The sequence below is a fragment of the Diabrotica virgifera genome, chromosome 8 (genome assembly GCF_917563875.1).
Source record: "Diabrotica virgifera virgifera chromosome 8, PGI_DIABVI_V3a".
Taxonomy (NCBI): Eukaryota; Metazoa; Arthropoda; class Insecta; order Coleoptera; family Chrysomelidae; genus Diabrotica; species Diabrotica virgifera.
In genome coordinates, this window is record NC_065450.1 from 64,938,388 (window position 1) to 64,957,325 (window position 18,938).

At 35.1% G+C, this 18,938-nt stretch overlaps 2 protein-coding genes across 3 annotated transcripts in view; one reads left to right on the forward strand and one right to left on the reverse strand.

The window, feature by feature from the left end:
• Nucleotides 1-7,544, reverse strand: part of LOC126890606 (uncharacterized) — a 107,027-nt gene extending 99,483 nt beyond the window's left edge. The window contains exon 1 of the mRNA XM_050659685.1: nt 7,379-7,544. The gene's annotated coding sequence lies outside the window, so the exon portion shown is untranslated. The remainder of the gene's footprint in view (nt 1-7,378) is intronic.
• Nucleotides 1-18,938, forward strand: part of LOC114331767 (probable G-protein coupled receptor CG31760) — a 923,592-nt gene that overhangs the window by 600,577 nt on the left and 304,077 nt on the right. The gene's annotated exons all lie outside the window — the stretch shown is intronic.

Below are 18,938 nucleotides of genomic sequence, written 5' to 3' on the forward strand. Positions count from 1 at the left end.
TGGTGTTCTTGTTAATTCGATTATATATAGGACGGTGACAGATATTAATGATAATTTGTTAGCAAATATATTTATTTAGATTTTCTACTATTCATCAAGGGAAAATTAACTGCATTGCGAAAGGCTACACTCCATAAACAATAACGTAACTATTAACGGTATTTTTAATTTTTGATATATATTATTTTAAGTGCTAAAATTGGTTTAATATTTAAATAAAAATACGATTAAACTGTTTAAAATATATTTATTTCTATTATTTCGTTGAAATTATAATAATAGAAGTAGAACGTCTTACGTGCGTACCTACCAAGTGCACACACTCTTTTTTCATTAGGATGTGATTAAGTAAGTGTTAATGTTTTTTATGATTGGCGATAAAATGTTGTATGCACCACGTCAATAAAGACTCTTTATCGAACTCGTCTGTTATTCGCCTCGCTCGCTAACGCTCGCTCTGCTCATAATATCAGACTCGTTCGATAAAGAGTAACTTTACTGACTTTATACATAAATAACTATTATTTGAAAATCTTTATTATCATACAAAACAACCATTCTTTACAGTTGCTTCTTAAAGATAATTTCTTTCAAGTGCTGACCGTGACTGCCGTTAGGATGGTCCAATCTAAAGTTCCAATACGTGATGATGCATTCGAGCATTTCGATTGGTACGTATTTGACCAAAGTCGAGTAATATTGGCATTCAATACACGATGATGCGTTCGAGCATTTCGATTGGTACGTATTTGGCCAAAGTCGAGTAATATTGGCATTCAATGCCGCAATCGTAGCCGGTTTATTCGTGTAGACTTTGGACTTTAGATAGCCCCAAAGGAAAACGTCTAGAGGTGTGATGTCACAGGATATAAGCGGCCAATTCACTGGTCCGAAGCGTGAAATAAATTGCTCACCGAATCGTTCTCGTTGTAAAGCCATGTTTTTACCATTGCAGATATTGCATTGCAAGTGGTGCCAAATTTTTGGAACCAAATATCATCGAAACCATGAGCTTCAATTTCAGGTACCAAATTGTAACACATTTTTTCGTTTCACGTTTCGCGTAACACATTTTACCAACTTTTCTATATGGCACAAAATAAAGCTAGTTTTGCTATAGTGATCGCCAACTTCCGAAAGACCGGACAAGACGCTTGAAAGAAGAATACTTTAGTACTCACGTGTCGAATATATTTATATCAACTTTTACTTTACATGAAATGCTATTCGATAGGTTGTTTTTTCACTTATTAAGTTATTTAATTATTTTTTCGAACATGTGACTGATACCGTATAATTAACAGCTATTACAATGTTTTATCTACAGTTGTTTATTAACATATTTTCGTTGCAATTATTAAAATATGTCAAGAAGTGTTTGTTGCAAATTAAAAGTAAATAGGTTAGTAAATATTTAAAATATTATATGATCACCATTTTATTTGGCAACGTTGGGCTACTACATTTCTCAAGAGCACTTGAAGGATGGGAAAAGGACATCTCAATAAATGGTCATAAAATAAACAACCTACGTTTCGCAGATGATACAGCCTTGCAAATAGTCAAGCAGAGGTGATTGATCTTATACGACTGGTCGAAAACCAAAGTCAAATATTTGTTCTGCAATTAAATATATTAAAGACAAAGATCATGATAGTGGATAAGTAGACTACATAACAATCATTCGAACTAGGGATGGGAAAAACCTACCGGTTGTTTTCTTCCTCGGAAATAATCTGTTTTTTCGGTTGTTTTTTGTCCTGGGTATAACCGGTTTTGTCTTTTTAAAGTAATAACCGGTGAACAACCGGATAAGTGGAAAAAATACTTAATTCAGAGAAAAATGGGAAAATTTTTTGCTCCCCGCGCGTAAATGAGAAATTTTAGCTGACTTTTAGCTGAGTATCGCAAACTCAAGCGCAATGTAAATGTATCCTATTGGGTATTGGCTATGAATAAAAAAACCGAACTCCGGTTTATGGAATAACCGGTTTTTTGACCGGTTATAACCGCCAGGTTAAACCGTAGGTAGAAAAAACCGGTATAACCGAAAACCGGTGTTTTGTCAAAAACCGCCATCCCTAATCCAAACATAACCACAATTCACCGGTTTGAGGTTTTGAGCTCATACATATAAATATCTGGGATCATCGATCACAAACACAGGGTCATTATAGGAAGAGATTAAACGTAGATGTGATCTAGCAAAAGTTGCCACAATAAAAATGACGAAAATATGGAAGGACTGTCAAATTTCAAAAGCGTTAAATATGAGGTTGATCAACTGCTTAATATTTCAAATGCTGACTAAGCCAAGCCGCACACCAAAGAAACATGAAACGAAAAACATGAAACATGAAACGAAAAACATGTTTCATGAAACTAAAACACTGCTAAACAAATGTCAAAGTCCGCCTACCAATGAAACGAGTGTGATTCATGCTCATGACACATTTTTATTTTCGGAGAGTTTCATAAATGGCCGGACGTATATTTGTTTAGCAGTGGTTTATTTCCATGAAACGTAATTTACGTTTCATGTTTCTTTGACGTGCGGTCGGGCTTACAGATGTAAATCTTGGGTGCTGAAACAATCAGAAAGAAGAAAGATAGACCCCCACTGAAATCAATGTTCTGTTGGATACGAAATGTAATAGGTACTCATTTGAGCACGAATACGCATGAGGCAAGCTGAGACCGCACTGAATGTCTCGAGTCGGGAAAAATGTATGAGGACACGCATCCCGCATGAGGCTTGCCGCAGCAGTTATCTATTTATTCCTCCTGAGGCAGCGAATATGTCGAACGAATAATTATTATGATAATAGCTAGGGTTACGAGGATTCCATAGTACATATTTACATATTTTTGTATTTATCAATAAGTTCTAAGCACAACACTGACTTGGCTGCAATCCATTTTTATAGGTAGATTTATAAAAAATGTTTAAGTGTATAACTTTTCAAAAGAATGAATATTGCAAGGTAAGAAATAAAATTCAACAAAATCCAAATCTTTTAACACCCTTTTGTATTATTATATTATATAGGTATAGGCTACATTCATTGCTTGTACGGTATGTTTAAAAATTTATAAATATGAATCGAAACGCAACCGCATGTTTAAAAACCGTCCACACTGAGGCAAGGTACGAATCGCTTTGATGGACGAACGATCGGCGAACGATTTGAGCATATTTTCCGCGCCTCGGATGACGTCCTCACTGACTGCCTCGTACGGCCTCGGCTTGCCTCATGCGCGTTCGTGCTCAAGTGAGTATCCAGCTTTATGAATTCCTTGAACAGACCGTAGGACAAATAATTCAATGATTAAGCTGGGTACTCACTTGATGCCGTACGAGGCAGTCAGTGAGGACGTCATCCGAGGAGCGGCAAATATGCTCAAATCGTTCGCCGCACGCCTCGGAGCAATCCATTTGTTGTCGGTCCATCAAAGGGATTCGTGCCTCGGTGTGGACAGTTTTTAGGTATTTTTAAACATGCGGTTGCATTTCGATTCATATTTATACATTTTTAAACAGACCGAGCAAGCAATGAATGTAGCTATATAATATAATAATACAAAAGGGTGTTAAAAGATTTGGATTTTGTTGAATTTTATTTCTTATCTTGAAATATTCATTCTTTTGGAAAGTTATACACTTAAAAATTTAAGACAAATTTATAAATCTGCCTATAAAAAATGGAATGGAGCCAAGAGTTGTGTTTAGAAATTATTGATAAATACAAAAATATGGAAATGCTATGGAATCCTCGTAATCCTAGCTATTATTATAGTAATTTTTCGTTCGACATATTCGCTGCCTGAGGACCAATAAATGGATCACCGCTGCGACAAGCCTCATGCGGGATACGTGTCCTCATACATTTTTCCCGACTCGAGGCATTCGGTGCGGCTTCGGCTTGCCTTATGCGTATTCGTGCTCAAGTGAGTACCCAGTAATACTCACTTGAGCACGAATACGCATGAGGCAAGCTGAGGCCGCACTGAATGCCTCGAGTCGGGAAAAATGTATGAGGACACGCATCCCGCATGAGGCTTGTCGCAGAAGTGATCTATTTATTCGTCCTGAGGCAGCGAATATGTCGAACGAACAATTATTATTATGATAATAGCTAGGGTTACGAGGATTCCATAGTATTTTTGTATTTATCAATAAGTTCTAAACACAACTCTTGGCTGCAATCCATTTTTTATAGGTAGATTTATAAATTTGTATTAAATTTTTAAGTGTATAATTTTCCAAAAGAATGAATATTGCAAGATAAGAAATAAATTTCAACAAAATCCAAATCTTTAAAACCCTTTTGTATTATTATATTATATAGGCTACATTAATTGCTTGCACGGTATGTTTAAAAATGTATAAATATGAATCGAAACGCAACCGCATTTTAAAAATACTTAAAAACCGTCCACACTGAGGCACGAATCCCTTTGATGGACGAACGATCGGCGAACGATTTGAGCATATTTGCCGCGCCTCGAATGACGTCCTCACTCACTGCATCGTACGGCCTCGGCTTGCCTCATGCGCGTTCGTGCCCAAGTGAGTAACCAGCTTTATGAATTCCTTGAACCGACCGTAGGACAAATAATTCAATTGTAAGAGAACTAAATCTTAGCCAACGACTCTCCAGTAAAGTCCATCCCCAACAATTAAAATACTTTGGTCATGTTATGACAGAAAACACAGAAAACATGGGGCATGGTAAATGTGCTGATTAGCGTATCAAATGGGACCGTACGGAAGGTCTACCGTGCAATTGCGGATCACCTAGACAGATCATAAACCGGTGTGCTTCAGACTGACCAAATTGTGCCTACCGTGGAAAGCTCCAGAACTTTGTGGAATGTTCTCCAGAGGCAACTATTGAATGGCTGTGTAAATTACACATTAATATTTAGCTTCATTTTATTTTTAGTTTTCTTTATCTTTGTGTGTCGTGCTTGTTTTCAAGCGTTGGCCATCGTCGTATTAACAAGCTAATGAAATGTTTCTCGGTCGGCAGCTGTATGAAACAATTCCTCGACCGTTTGACCTGTCCATTGTCTAATGTTACGCAGCCAGGACAGTTGTTTTCTTTCAACCCAGCGTTTTCTTTCGATTTTGCTCTTAATGATCAACCGGAGTATGCGATATTTAGTTCCTCGTTATATGACTGAAGTATTGAACCTTTCTCATTTTTATGACGTTGATCAATTCTCGCTCTTTGTGAATGATCTGCAGCCCACATTCGTTGGATATATTATGTGCTGTCCACGGCACGGCATTTTTAGTATTTGCATATATAATATTATATGTCGTGTGTATTTAGGAGGTACTACCCTGACTAATCAAATATACAAAATAATGCTGAGAGCCTGGAATGAGGAACAATTTTATGAAGAGTGGTGAATTGAAATCGTTTTCCCGCTACACAAAAAGGGTGATCAATTGGAATGTAGAAACTATAAGGGAATAACCCTCCTTAATACAGCATGCAAAATATTTTCGAGTATCTTATATGATCACCTATGTGCATATTCAGAGGAGCTTCTTGGCGAATATCAAAGTGGTTTTAGACCTGGTCGAACAACAACAGACAAGATCTTTGTGCTAAGGCAAATACTGGAAAAACCAATGAACTAATATCGACAGATACCATCTTTTCATAGATTTTAAATCGGCCTATGATAGTGTCCTAGTCATAAGAAATAAATTGTATGAAGCCATTAATAAATTCTACATGTTCGATAAACTGATAAGATTGTTTAAGGCTACAATGCGTACAGTTGTTTGCAAAGTCGAAATACAGGGCGAACAGTCACAGGCGTTTGAAACACATGTTGGTCTGATACAGGAAGGTGCGCTGGCGTGTCTTCTTTTCAACATAGCTGTGGAATAGGTGGTCAGAAATGCCTGAATATAGAACAGAGGAAATTTTTTTAATAAATCATCTCAAATTTTGGCATATGCAGATGATGTGGACCTAGTTGCCCGCAAAACACGAAAGCTACAATAAATGTATAGCAACAATAGAGCCAGAAACATCGGTATCTATCGGTAGATAACTCTACCTTTGAAGTGGTAGACAAATTCACATACGTAGGTTCCCTGATCACCAAGTAGAACGTCATGACGGAAGAAATAATCAAGCGAAGGATAATCCTAGCAAACAAATGCTATTTTGGACTTAGTAGACATATGAGGAGCAGAAGCTTAAGCCAAAAAACAAAAATATCCATATACAAAACCCTTACACAACCAGTGTTGATACATGAATCGGAGACACGGACCATCTCCAAGGCAGATGAAAACCTTCTGCTTATATTTGAACGAAGGATTCTGAGAGGGATATTCGGTGGCGTCTGTGAAGATGGTGTTTGGAGGAGGATAACTACGGGATATAGAACAGATATAAAAATATATTTGGTGGTAATGACGTAGTGTCCCTTATAAAAATAGGAAGATTAAGATGGGCAAGACATTCACCAAGATCCCAGCAGAATAACCCTCCTAGAAGAATCTTTATGTCAAAACCTGTGGAAAGTATAAATAGGCGTAAGCCAAAACTCAGATGGAAGGATGGTGTAGATGAGGATGGGAGAAAAATATGTGCAGCAAACTAGCAACGGTTGGAAATGGATAGGACTGACTGGCGTAACAGACTTGGGTAGGTACTCAATGTGGGTTTCGTGTGAGAATAAAGGATTTCTTTATTTGGAAAGGATTCATTGAGTTGTCCCTGTTTAGGATTTTGTCCTCTCCAGGGTATGTGTTGAATTTAGTTAGTGTGGCAGAAAAAGCAAACAGTCCGAAAAAACTCTGGGGCAAGGTGTGGTTGGCCTGAGTGTGTGTGTTGCCAGACGGTGGTGGTTCAGCTGACTGTCAGAGATCAGAGAAAAAAGTTTGATGGAATTGGTTCCATAGACAAGTGTGTGTACTGTCCGTGCTTTGCCCTCGACCAAGCTCCCTAGAAAGCATTGTACAATGGACAGGCAAGCCTACATTCTTCGTCGGCGGTCAGGAGGTGGTTTGGAGCATTGCGTGGACAGTGTATGTTCAAGTGGTAGAAAATAGTTGCGGCTATTTTCTACCTCTTGAACGCACACTGTCCACGCAATGCTTCGGTCATCCCGCAATGTCTATAGACTTGGGAAGGTCAAGGCTCTTTTATAGGGCTGTAGCACCATTGATTATGATGATGTGTTTGTATTTATCGTGCTGTGAAAGTGCGTACACTAAATAAAAATTCTAGCAACATCTAAGCATAATTAATCACACTGTATATCATTCGCGAAACAAAAACATACTTAATTATCGAAGTTATTTTCATATTTGAGTAAAACAATGTCTTGAGAATGCTTTTCCTACCTTAAAATATAATTTTAACTCCTTAGTTTAGCAACATACACATATTTTTCCACACAACCACTAGAATTCGACACTTTAGTACTTCATGATACGAAAACTTTCGAATGCTCATCGAGCCATGGCACTACGAAGTGAATAAAGTCGAACTAAAATGTGTACCTAGACTGATAAGGACGATTACCTATTATCTGACGCTATCTAAGTAAAGTCATTCAGATTAACAAAAATATGTTTATCTATATACCATACTAGCTATTGTTTCGGAATAATAAGTAAGAGATAAGGGTAATCGAAAAGAAAACATCATTAATATTTTTTCATCGATAAGAATAATTTGATGACATTTCTGCAAAATGGAATGGTATTTCTTTAGTATCAGCTATTTCTGAGTTTAAGTTTATTTCTGAGATTAATAAATACCTAAAAGAGTCTACACACGATCTGACCAAACTATCTAACAAAACATAACATTATTATTTTAATGTTGTTCTGAAGTTATTTCCTTGTGGCATTTTTATAATAAACTATTTTTAATGGGAAATAAGCCACAATTTTACCAAAAAAACGATTTTATTAACGTTTCGAAGCCCAAATCGGGTTTCGTTGTCAAAATACAAAATACTACTAAAATAAATAAAAATGTTGTTGCTAAGTAAAAAAAATTCTTCTAATAATTTATTTAATCTGACTCATTTATATTGGCAATTCAGACGTATATTATACATTTTAAAGTGGAAGACTAAAATGATATCGCCAATATTTATGAGTTGCGTTCCTGGGACGACTTTACTAAAAGATAGTTCATTCGATTACATGAAATCAATCCCAACTCAAGAATATCCGTCACAAAAAAACCATAGCATGTGATCTGTCTTTAAAAAGACAACCAAATGCAACGATGACAGTAAAATTCTCGCGTTAGAGATTCCATAGTAAATCACGAGGGAAAACCAGGAAAAAACCTGGTGATACTATCCCGACATCGTAGGTATTTGGTCTTACAATACTTTCAAAAAACTAATAACAAATTCTGACTTTAATATGTTTAAATTATAAATAATATTAATAATATATAGATATACAATAAGTAATACTAAAATATAAAATTTGTACTAACTCTATATGTTATTGACTTACTAATCGTGGTATTTTCTTTCTATTGACTTCCTCTTTCAGTATGGGTAACCACATCATACTGCATTCTACCGAGGAATTTGCTACACAATTGGTTTCATTTAGCATAATTAGAGGAAATAAATAAATAAAAATATAGGAAATTAATTAATACTTAAAACAATAGGAAATAAATTCAACATTTCAACAACATTCAAAACAACAAACACATTGAGATCTATTCTATCTAAAACTAAACCTAACATTGAACAACAAAGAATTGCATTTATAAAATACCTTGTGAATGCGAACAATTTTATTTAGGTGAAACATCAAGACCATTGAACGTTAGAATAAGTGAACATCAGTCTTATATTAAAAATAGAGAATTTGATAGATCTCAAATATGTCAACACGCATGGGATAATGAACATAGAGTTCAGTGGAGAGATTCAAGTATAGTCTTGAAAGAATCAGATAGTAAAAAGAGAAAAATCAAAGAAGCGGCTCTAATTATGCTAAATGAAACTAATTGTGTCGCAAATTCCTCGGTAGAATGCAGTAGGATGTGTTTACCCATACTGAAAGAGGAAGTCAATAGAAAGAAAATACCACGATTAGTAAGTCAATAACATATCGAGTTAGTACAGATTTTATATTTTAGTTCTACTTATTGTATATCTATATATTATTAAACTTATTTATAGTTTAAACATATTAAAGTCAGAATTTGGTATTAGTTTTTTGAAAAGATATATTTTAGTACTACTTATTGTATATCTATATATTATTAATATTATTTATAGTTTAAACATATTAAAGTCAGAATTTGGTATTAGTTTTTTGAAAGTAAATTAATAGACAAGGCGAAAACGGTGGGTTCGAAGGGAAAAATATTCCCATGAGATTTTTTTGCATAATCACATTCGTGAGACATCGCAGAATAAGGTTCAAGAAGTCGCCCACGTGAAAAGTGGGCCAATTTTTTTTTAACAATTTTTTTTTAATCAAATTGCAAGAATCAATATTTTTGGCCCGAAGATTTTTTTTTTTTTATTTTTTGGACCATTCTGGACAAAAATGATCTCTTATAATTTTTCTCTAAAGTTAATCGTTTTCGACTTATAAGCAATTTAAAATTGAAAAAAAAAACGAAAAATGGCGATTTTCAAGGCTTAACAACTCGGTTAAAAGTTATTATTATGAAAGTCAATATATGTCTAAATCAAAGTTTAAAGCCCCCCTACAAGATCCTGAAGAAATTTTTGTCATTATTTTATTACTAAGCTGTTATTTTAAGTAATACTAATAAGCGCCATGCACGTATGCGGCGTCTGTAAATGCTGAGTGCGAGAGAGAAGCCATTCCAGCAGTCCAATTGTGCATCTTACTCGCACTCACATTTACAACCGCGCCAATACGATCTAACCGCTCATTGTTATTAATTAAAAATAACAGCTTAGTAGTAAATTAATGACACAGATTTCTTCAGGATCATGTAGTGGAGACTTTAAACTTTGATTTAGTGACTTTCTGACTTTCATAATAATAATTTTTAACCGAGTTATTAAGTCTTGAAAATCGCCATTTTTCGTTTTTTTCAATTTTAAATTGCTTATAAGTCGAAAACGATCAACTTTAGGGAAAAATTATAATATACCTTTTTTGTCCAGAATGGAATACTGATTTTTAAAATTGGAATAAAAAAAATTGTTAAAAAAATTTGGCCCACTTTTCACGTGGGCGACTTCTTGAACCTTATTCTGGGATGTCTCACGAATATGATTATGCAAAAATATCTCATGGGAATATTTTTCCCAACGAACCCGCCGTTTCCGCCTTGTCTATAAATGTAAGACCAAATACTTACGATGTCGGGATAGTATCACGAGGTTTTTTCCTGGTTTTCCCTCGTGATTAACTATGGAATCTCTAACGCGAGAATTTTACTGTCATCGTTGTATTTGGTTGTCTTTTTAAAGACAGATCACATGCTATGATTTTTTTGTGACGGATATTCTTGAGTTGGAATTGATTTCATGTAATCGAATGAACTATCTTTTAGTAAAGTCGTCCCAGGAACGCAACTCATAAATATTGGCGATATCATTTTAAAGTCTTCTACTTTAAAATGTATAATATACGTCTGAATTGCCAATATAAATGAGTCAGATTAAATAAATTATTAGAAGAATTTTTTTTACTTAGCAACAACATTTTTATTTATTTTAGTAGTATTTTGTATTTTGACAACGAAACCCGATTTGGGCTTCGAAACGTTAATAAAATCATTTTTTTGGTAAAATTGTGGCTTATTTCCCATTAAAAATAGTTTATTATTATTTTACTTACATGTTGTCTAAACATGATGTGTAGTCGAAGCAATAAAGCACTGAAATTCCGAAAAAAAAAGAATGTGCGTACTTTGTACGTACGTAAGAAGTTATACTTCTATTATATGATTTCAACGAAATCAATATACTTTAAACAGTTTATTTATATTTAATTTAAATATTAAACTAATTTTAATACTTACTACTTTCCAAAAATTTTTATTAAAACAATACCAAAAATTAAAAAAAAAAGAATAAAAGACACACAAACACATTGAAAAATGCCACAAAGAAATGATTTTTGAACAATTGTTGCCAAAAATTTTAACTAAATACGTATTTTCTAAAAAAAATTATATAATATAATATAACTTAATTTGCCATTAAGTCATCGGTATGTAAACAAGTAAATTTTGGATCCCATGTGTTTGGATATACATTACCATAGGGCATTATCACAGTTGCCATGTAACCATCACAAGGCAATTTTTCAAAGTATGCACTTATAACGCATCAATGTGATATTTAAAGGGTGTTTACCCTAATATTTTTCTTTTGTGGCTCAGCTAGCATCAAGTTTATCTTAACACTGATGATGATTTTATAAAAAATCGAAAACGTTTTGTTGTAATGTAGCCCTTTAAAGGGATTTTTAATAAAAAATTTTATACCTTTTACAAAGGATTTTTTTCCAATTTTGTGATTGATGGTATACAGCTAAATACAGGAAAAACATTTCTTTTTCTTTGTGGATTTTATATAATAACATACTTACAATCATAAAATGTATAAAAAAAATAAAAAAATAGTAACTTGCATTGGGGATCGAACCCACTTCCCGTCGATCGATAATCGAAGTGCTTTCCCATTGCGCCACCTTCGCGTGTCTGTCATGTGGGAATATACACCAACTGAACGTTTACACCATAAAATTTTTGACAGTAGTTGTTTATTACTTATATGAATTTAATCAAATTAGTTTGATTTTTGTGGAATTAAAGGAATATTTTGTGGAATAACAACATATTAGGTGAATATCGGTAGAAATTTTGATGGTAATCAAATTATGTAAATCAAAGCATTACATACTATTTTGGTAGATTCATTTTAAATTTTCCAAATGGGTAGGTACCTATGTAATTTTTTATTAGGACACTGAAACATTTACAATTATTACGTACCTGTCGCTTTTAAAAAATATTTAAAAAGTTACTACAATTATAAACTTGCTTTTTTCTCTGCCATCACAACAATAAAAACTAATATACACAACATTTTTTTATCCATAATCTCCATATTGAACAATTATTGACAGATGATTTTAACACCCAATCAGATCCCGTATAACGTTTGAGCGACTAATACCATATTGTCGGTGTGCGTATGCGCCAGGGAATGTAAAAATTCACCCTCGTGTCTAAAGAAGTGTAACTTCAAAAACGACAAGACGGATCTCAATAATTCTTTTTGCAGTCGATTCATGAATGCGCCAGGAAATTGTGACCCCGAGCCATGATATAATATTGAAAAATTGCATACAAAAAATGCATTCTTAAAGTGCATCTCAAACAGACAATGAAAAAAATTCAGAACTCGTCAATTATCGGCGGAAATGAGTTCAATTTTGTTACTCTGGGGTTTTTGGGGTCGCTGAAAACGAATATGACGTCATAAGTGATCTCCAGAGTGCCTGGGCCCAGAGTACCTACTGTTTACCTCGTCATTATAATTCATTAAAAAATTAGTAAAAAGTCATTACTCGGGGGGTTTTTAGGGTCACTAACGATGAATATGACATTGGAAGTAAGATACAGAGTACCTGGTGCCCAGGGTACCTACTGTTTACCTCGTCTTGTGGAGTGTTCGGCAAAAATGATTTAAAACATTAGTCAAAAATCATACATGTGGGGTTTTTGGGGTCGCTAACGACGAATATGACATCGGAAGTGATCTCAGGAATACCTGGTGGCCAGGGTACCTATACTGTTTACCTTTTCTTTGGGAGTTTTCGGCAAATTCATTAAAAAATTAGTCAAAAATAATTACTCAGGGGTCTTTTGGGGTCGCTGACGACAAATATGAAATCGAAAGTGATCTCCAGAGTACTTGGTGCCCAGGGTACCTACTGTTTATCTCGTGACTAATGATTTTTGACTCATTTTTTAATGAATTTGCCGAAAACTCCGGAAGACGAGGTAAACAGTAGGTACCCTGGGTACCAGGTATTCCGTAAATCACTTCCGATCTCATATTCGTCGTCAGCGACCCAAAAACCCCCGAGTAATGATTTTTGACTAATTTTTTAATGAATTTGCCGAAAGGTTCAGAAGACGAGGTACCCTGGGCACCAGATATTCCGGAGATCACTTCCGATGTCATATTCGTCGTTAGGAACCCCAAAACCCCCCAAATAATGATTTTTGACTAATTTTTTGCCGAATACTCCACAAGACGAGGTAAATAGTAGGTACCCTGGGCACCAGATTGTCCGGAGATCACTTACGGCGTCATATTCTTTTTCGGAGACCCTAAAATCCTCAGAATAACAAAATTGAACTCATTTTCGCCGATAATTGACGAGCAGGGCCGCCGAGAGGGCGGTACAGCCGGTACATTTTGTACATTTTACCGGGGCCCGGCGATGTAAGGGGCCTGGCGTCGACCAGACCAAAGACGTAATTTTTCCCGTTTTTTTTTTTGCTCTTCACTTTATGCCCATAATGCATTTAATTAATACTCGGCTATATTTAATATTATGACCTTTAATCGATTTTGTTTAAAATTTTAACAGCAATAAATCACAGGAGTCAAATACTACAGTGCAGTCAGATAATACTATGGTACGGATATCATCATCATCATGGCATCTACACTCCTAGCGGAGCGATTGCCGCCCTCTTTGGGCTCTTCCGATTCGTTTGTCGCGGTGGATCAATCCGCATTAACATTTTTTCGTTTTACAATTGGTTGTGTGACTTGGCATCTTCTACCATTTTCCTCCATTCGTTCCTGTTTTTGCTTCTGGTTACCCATTCTCTGGGAGTCAGAGAATGGGTATGGTACGGATATGAAGATTAAAAATATATCAGGGCTTCTAGAAGATTCTCAAAAAATCAGAAGAATCTATGTTGAAGAATCTAAATTAGTTACCAGCAATTATGGAATAGATCCAGAATTTACTTGACTCTGACTCTATGTTAATATTTGTCCATAAAATTGTATAATTTTCAGTGACAATATTGCATATTATTTCTATTCTATTCATCTACATGAAATAAAGAAAAACGCCGCAAAAGCTTGTGAGATTTTTTATTGGGCCTAGAATAGTGATGCGACTGATAATTTTGAGCCCGACGCAATTTTTCGCTTTGTTCATCATTCTCTTTGCCTCATCCCTATGCGGGGTCGGCTTCCCTAATTGCATTTCTCCACACAATTCTATCTTGGGCTATATCAATGTTAATCCCCTTTACCAACATGTCCTCTCTTATCGTCTCCCCCCAGGTCTCCTTTGGTCTTCCTCTCCTACTCCTTCCAGGAATCTGCACTTCAGCTATTCTTCGTATTGGGTGGTTAACGTCTCGACGTTGAACATGACCAAACCATCTTAACCTATGCTCTCTCATTTTGGCATCAATTGGTGCCACACCTAGACTTCCCCTAATATACTCATTTCTAATTTTATCCTTCTTTGTCACTCCACTCATCCATCTAAGCATTCTCATTTCCGCCACATGCATTCGCTGTTCCTCTTTCTTTTTCACTGTCCAACATTCAGTTCCGTACATCATAGCTGGTCTTATGGCTGTTTTATAGAATTTTCCCTTCAGCTTCATTGGAATTTTTCTGTCACACAACACACCACTCCGCTTCTTTCCACTTCATCCATCCAGCCCTAATTCTACTGCATGCATCTCCATCTATTTCTCCATTACTCTGTAATACCGATCCTAGGTACTTCAAACTATTGCTTTTTACAATCATTTCACCATCCAAAGATACCATTTTATTTGTAGTAGCTCCATCTTTAAATGAACATTCCAAATACTCTGTTTTTGTCCTACTAAGTTTCAAACCTTTTTCCTCCAGAGCTTGTCTCCACTGTTCCAGTTTTTGTTCTAAGTCTCTTTCACTATTTCCTACTAACACGACATCATCAGCATACATTAAGCACCATGGAATGTTACCCTGTATTTTCGCTGTTATCTGGTCCAAAACTAATGAGAATAAATACGGACTAAGCACAGAACCTTGATGCAATCCTACTTTCACATGAAATTTATCAGTCTCTCCCACACCTGTCCTAACACTAGTAGTTACTCCCTCATACATATCCCTCACAATCTTTACATATTCACCAGGGACTCCTTTCTTATTGAGTGCCCACCACAGAATCTCTCGAGGAACTCTATCATATGTTTTCTCAAGATCAATGAATACCATATGAGCGTTTGTTTCTTTACTCCTGTATTTTTCCATCAACTGCCTTATAATGAAAATTGCATCTGCTGTTGATCTACCCTGCATAAATCCAAATTGATTCTCGGATATTTCGGTCTCTTCACGTATTCGTCTATCAATTACTCTTTCCCATATTTTCATGGTGTGGCTAAGCAGTTTTATAGCCCTGTAGTTTGTACATTGTTGTATATCTCCCTTATTTTTGTAAACAGGTACCAGTATACTGCTTCTCCATTCGTCTGGCATTTGTCCAACTTCCATAATTCTATTAAATAGACCTGCTAGTACCTTGTTCCTGTCTCTCCCAATGCTCTCCATACTTCCCCAGGAATATCATCTGGTCCTACTGCTTTTCCTTTCTTTATTTTTTGAAGCGCTTGAGCCACTTCCTCGTTGGTTATTTTGGTGACCATTGCTGCTACTGTCTCCGTTGACTCTACAGGCTGTCTGTCAAATTCTTCATTTAATAAGCTGTCAAAGTACTTTCTCCATCTCTTTTTGACATCCCTTTCGTGAACTAGTATTTTATTATTTTCATCTCGGATACATCTATAAAATCTATATATCTTTGTTCTTATAAAAAAATTTGAATTTACAATTATTAAAAAAGTAAGGGTCTTTCATTGGGATAAAAAATATGCCATCGCATAAGTTAGACAGTTAGACCAAACAATACACTTTCACAAAATTTAATTAAATTTCATTGTAAACAAACAATCTGACGAGAGATTTTTCTATATAAAGATATCAGTGACACCCTGTACATTAATCTTATATAATAAATAATCCAACGTGGAATGAAGTAAACACTTCTGTATATGAATTTATTAAAAATTTTAAAATTTATCCACAAGGGAGTGGGAGTACAAAACGTTTTCGGTCAAACTGACCATCATCAGTGTAAACGTTTAGTGTACAAGTAATTCTAGCCACTTCAATAGGTGTAAAAACCTCTAAATAACATTATTGCTACATGAATGTATACACCGTTCTTAGGCGTCAACGCCCTTCGGTAGGGATCTATGGAGGAGTATCACCAAGCCGGAAGCCCTTATCCCTTCCCGTACCGCTCCTCCATAGGCCGATCAGACGCCAGTTTATTCCAGACCAAGCCGTAGACTCTATTGAGTTTTATACTACGGCGTTGGCCTTTTATAAATTTCATGACCTAGCTGAGGCTCGAACCAGCGACCGCAAATCGCAAATCCACTAAACTTGTCGATCGACTGAGCCCCAGCTAACTGGACCGTCAAGACCGACAACTATATGCTATATAGTAGTCGGCCTTAAGTCGATGTCTTAAGATTATGAATATCACATGTGGATGTATGTCATCCTTGCTCGGAAATTGCAACCGAGCACAACTCAACCTTGTGTAATTTCCGAGCAAGGATGATATACATCCACATGTGATATTCATAATCTTAAGACATCGACTTAATGTCGACTACTATATAGCATATAATGTAGCAATAATGTTATTTAGAGCAGCGGTTCTCAATCTGTGGTACATGTACCACTGGTGGTACATATCACTATTTGAGGTGGTACACAAAACACACAAAAAAATTAAAATAGTAGTACTTAGTAAGTCTTGGTAATACAATCTAAACATATAGGTGGTACCAAAAATAATAAAAGAACTGTAGTTGGTACATGACTGAAAAAGTTTGAGAACTGCTGATTTAGAGGTTTTTACACCTATTGAAGTGGCTAGTTACAATTACTTGTACACTAGACGTTTACACTGCTGATGGTCAGTTTGACCGAAAACGTTTTGTACTTCCACTCCCTTATAGATAAATTTTAAGAATTTTAATAAATTCATATACCTATATACAACATAAGTATTTACTTCATTCCACGTTGTTTTATCGAAAGTATACAGCCAACTACAGCTACTAACTTTTTATAGTTTTAATAAATAATCATTTCGTTGTCGCTACGGCATCCATGTAATCATGATCTTTCATTTATGGACCGAGGTTGGCGGCCTGAATTTTAGTTGTTCAGGGAGAATCAAATAAGCGCTCTCTGATGAAACCCTAAGGGTAGAAACTAGTTAGAGTGCTTTTGGCGCTCTCTGAACTCACTAAAGTAAGAAGGCTCTTGTTTCGGTTCACAACAAAATGATTATTGAAGTTATACTTCTATAGGCGCGATTGGGAGTGAATTTTTATTATTCTGCGCGCATGCGCACACAGACAGTATGGCGTTAGTTGCTAAATCTTTCAAGTTATGTATAAATATATCATTTCAAAAAAAGGTGTGAAAAAAATATATTAGTGTTTTTAGTAAAGATATTTATTATAATTTATGTGTCTTTGGATTTGTCTTCCTCGGGAGTAAAATAAGTATTATTAAAACATTTATATTTATTATACTTCACTTCGTCTGTTTGTTACCGGGAATTGTCATTATGTTCGAGACTATACAGGGTGAGGCAGATAAAAGTCCTATTAGAAATATCTCGAGAACTAAAGGCAACAGGATTATGAAAATCGGAATAAAGGGGTTTTGAAGAGTGATCTATTCAATGAAAATATTGTCATCTATTTGCTACTACCGGTTATACCGGAAGTTGCTTATAACTTCGTTTTTTTAAATGGGACACCCTGTATATTTTTACATTTTTTTATTCTCCTCGATGTCTTCTTTCTTAAAATATTAGGTTTTGTAATATTATATAGGGTAGTTTAAAAAATAATTACGTTTTTTTTTAATTTCGTAGCAACATTCACACTCTGTAGAATTGTATTAGTTTGACATCTAAAACTCTATTTACGTTCAAATGGTTTTTAATATAGTCTATTACTGTTATTAATTGTTAGTATAGCTCATTTGTTAATTTTAGTATACAGGGTTGGGCGAAACTCAGAATGAGTATTTTCTGAGTTTTCTTAAATGGAACACCCTGTATTTTAGTATTGTAAGGGAATGATATTTTATGGTACTTTTTTATTTTTTAAGCATTCCCTATACCTAACTGCTTTAAATTGTGAGTTATGGGTGATTCAAGCCAAATATTAATTGTAACAAAAAATACGTGAAATTTTATTAGGTTGGCCGTGAAAATATTCAATCACAAATAATTTTTCGGAAATGAATACAGATTAATCTAGACTGATCCTTAAAATTAGCAATAATGGTTGAACTATCAAAATAACTACGTAATCAAGATTCTTGGTCCAATTAACAATTAAGCACAAATAAAAGAAGTTAGGTATAGGGAATGCTTAATAAATATAAAAAAGTATCGTAAAATACCATTTCATTACAATACTAAAATATAGGTTGTTCCATTTAAGAAAACTCAGAGAATACTCTTTCCAAGTTTCAATATAAGCTATATTAACAATTCTTAACAATAGTAGACTATATTAAAAACCATTTAAAACAGAGTTTTTTTGTCAAACTGCTACAATTCTACAGGGTGTGAATCAGGGCCGCCGCTAAAGTGTTGGCCGCCCGTGTGCAACTTAATATTGGCCGCCCCCCTTTTAACACTTTAGTCGTTTCAACATAGGTACTCGTATTTAAAGAAATGTGCAGGAGATACATCGTAACCGTAACGAGTATATGAAAAATAATTGCTCTGATCCCGACGTTACTTTTAGACCTGGATCCCGCGTACCAAAAAAAAGTTGATTAAT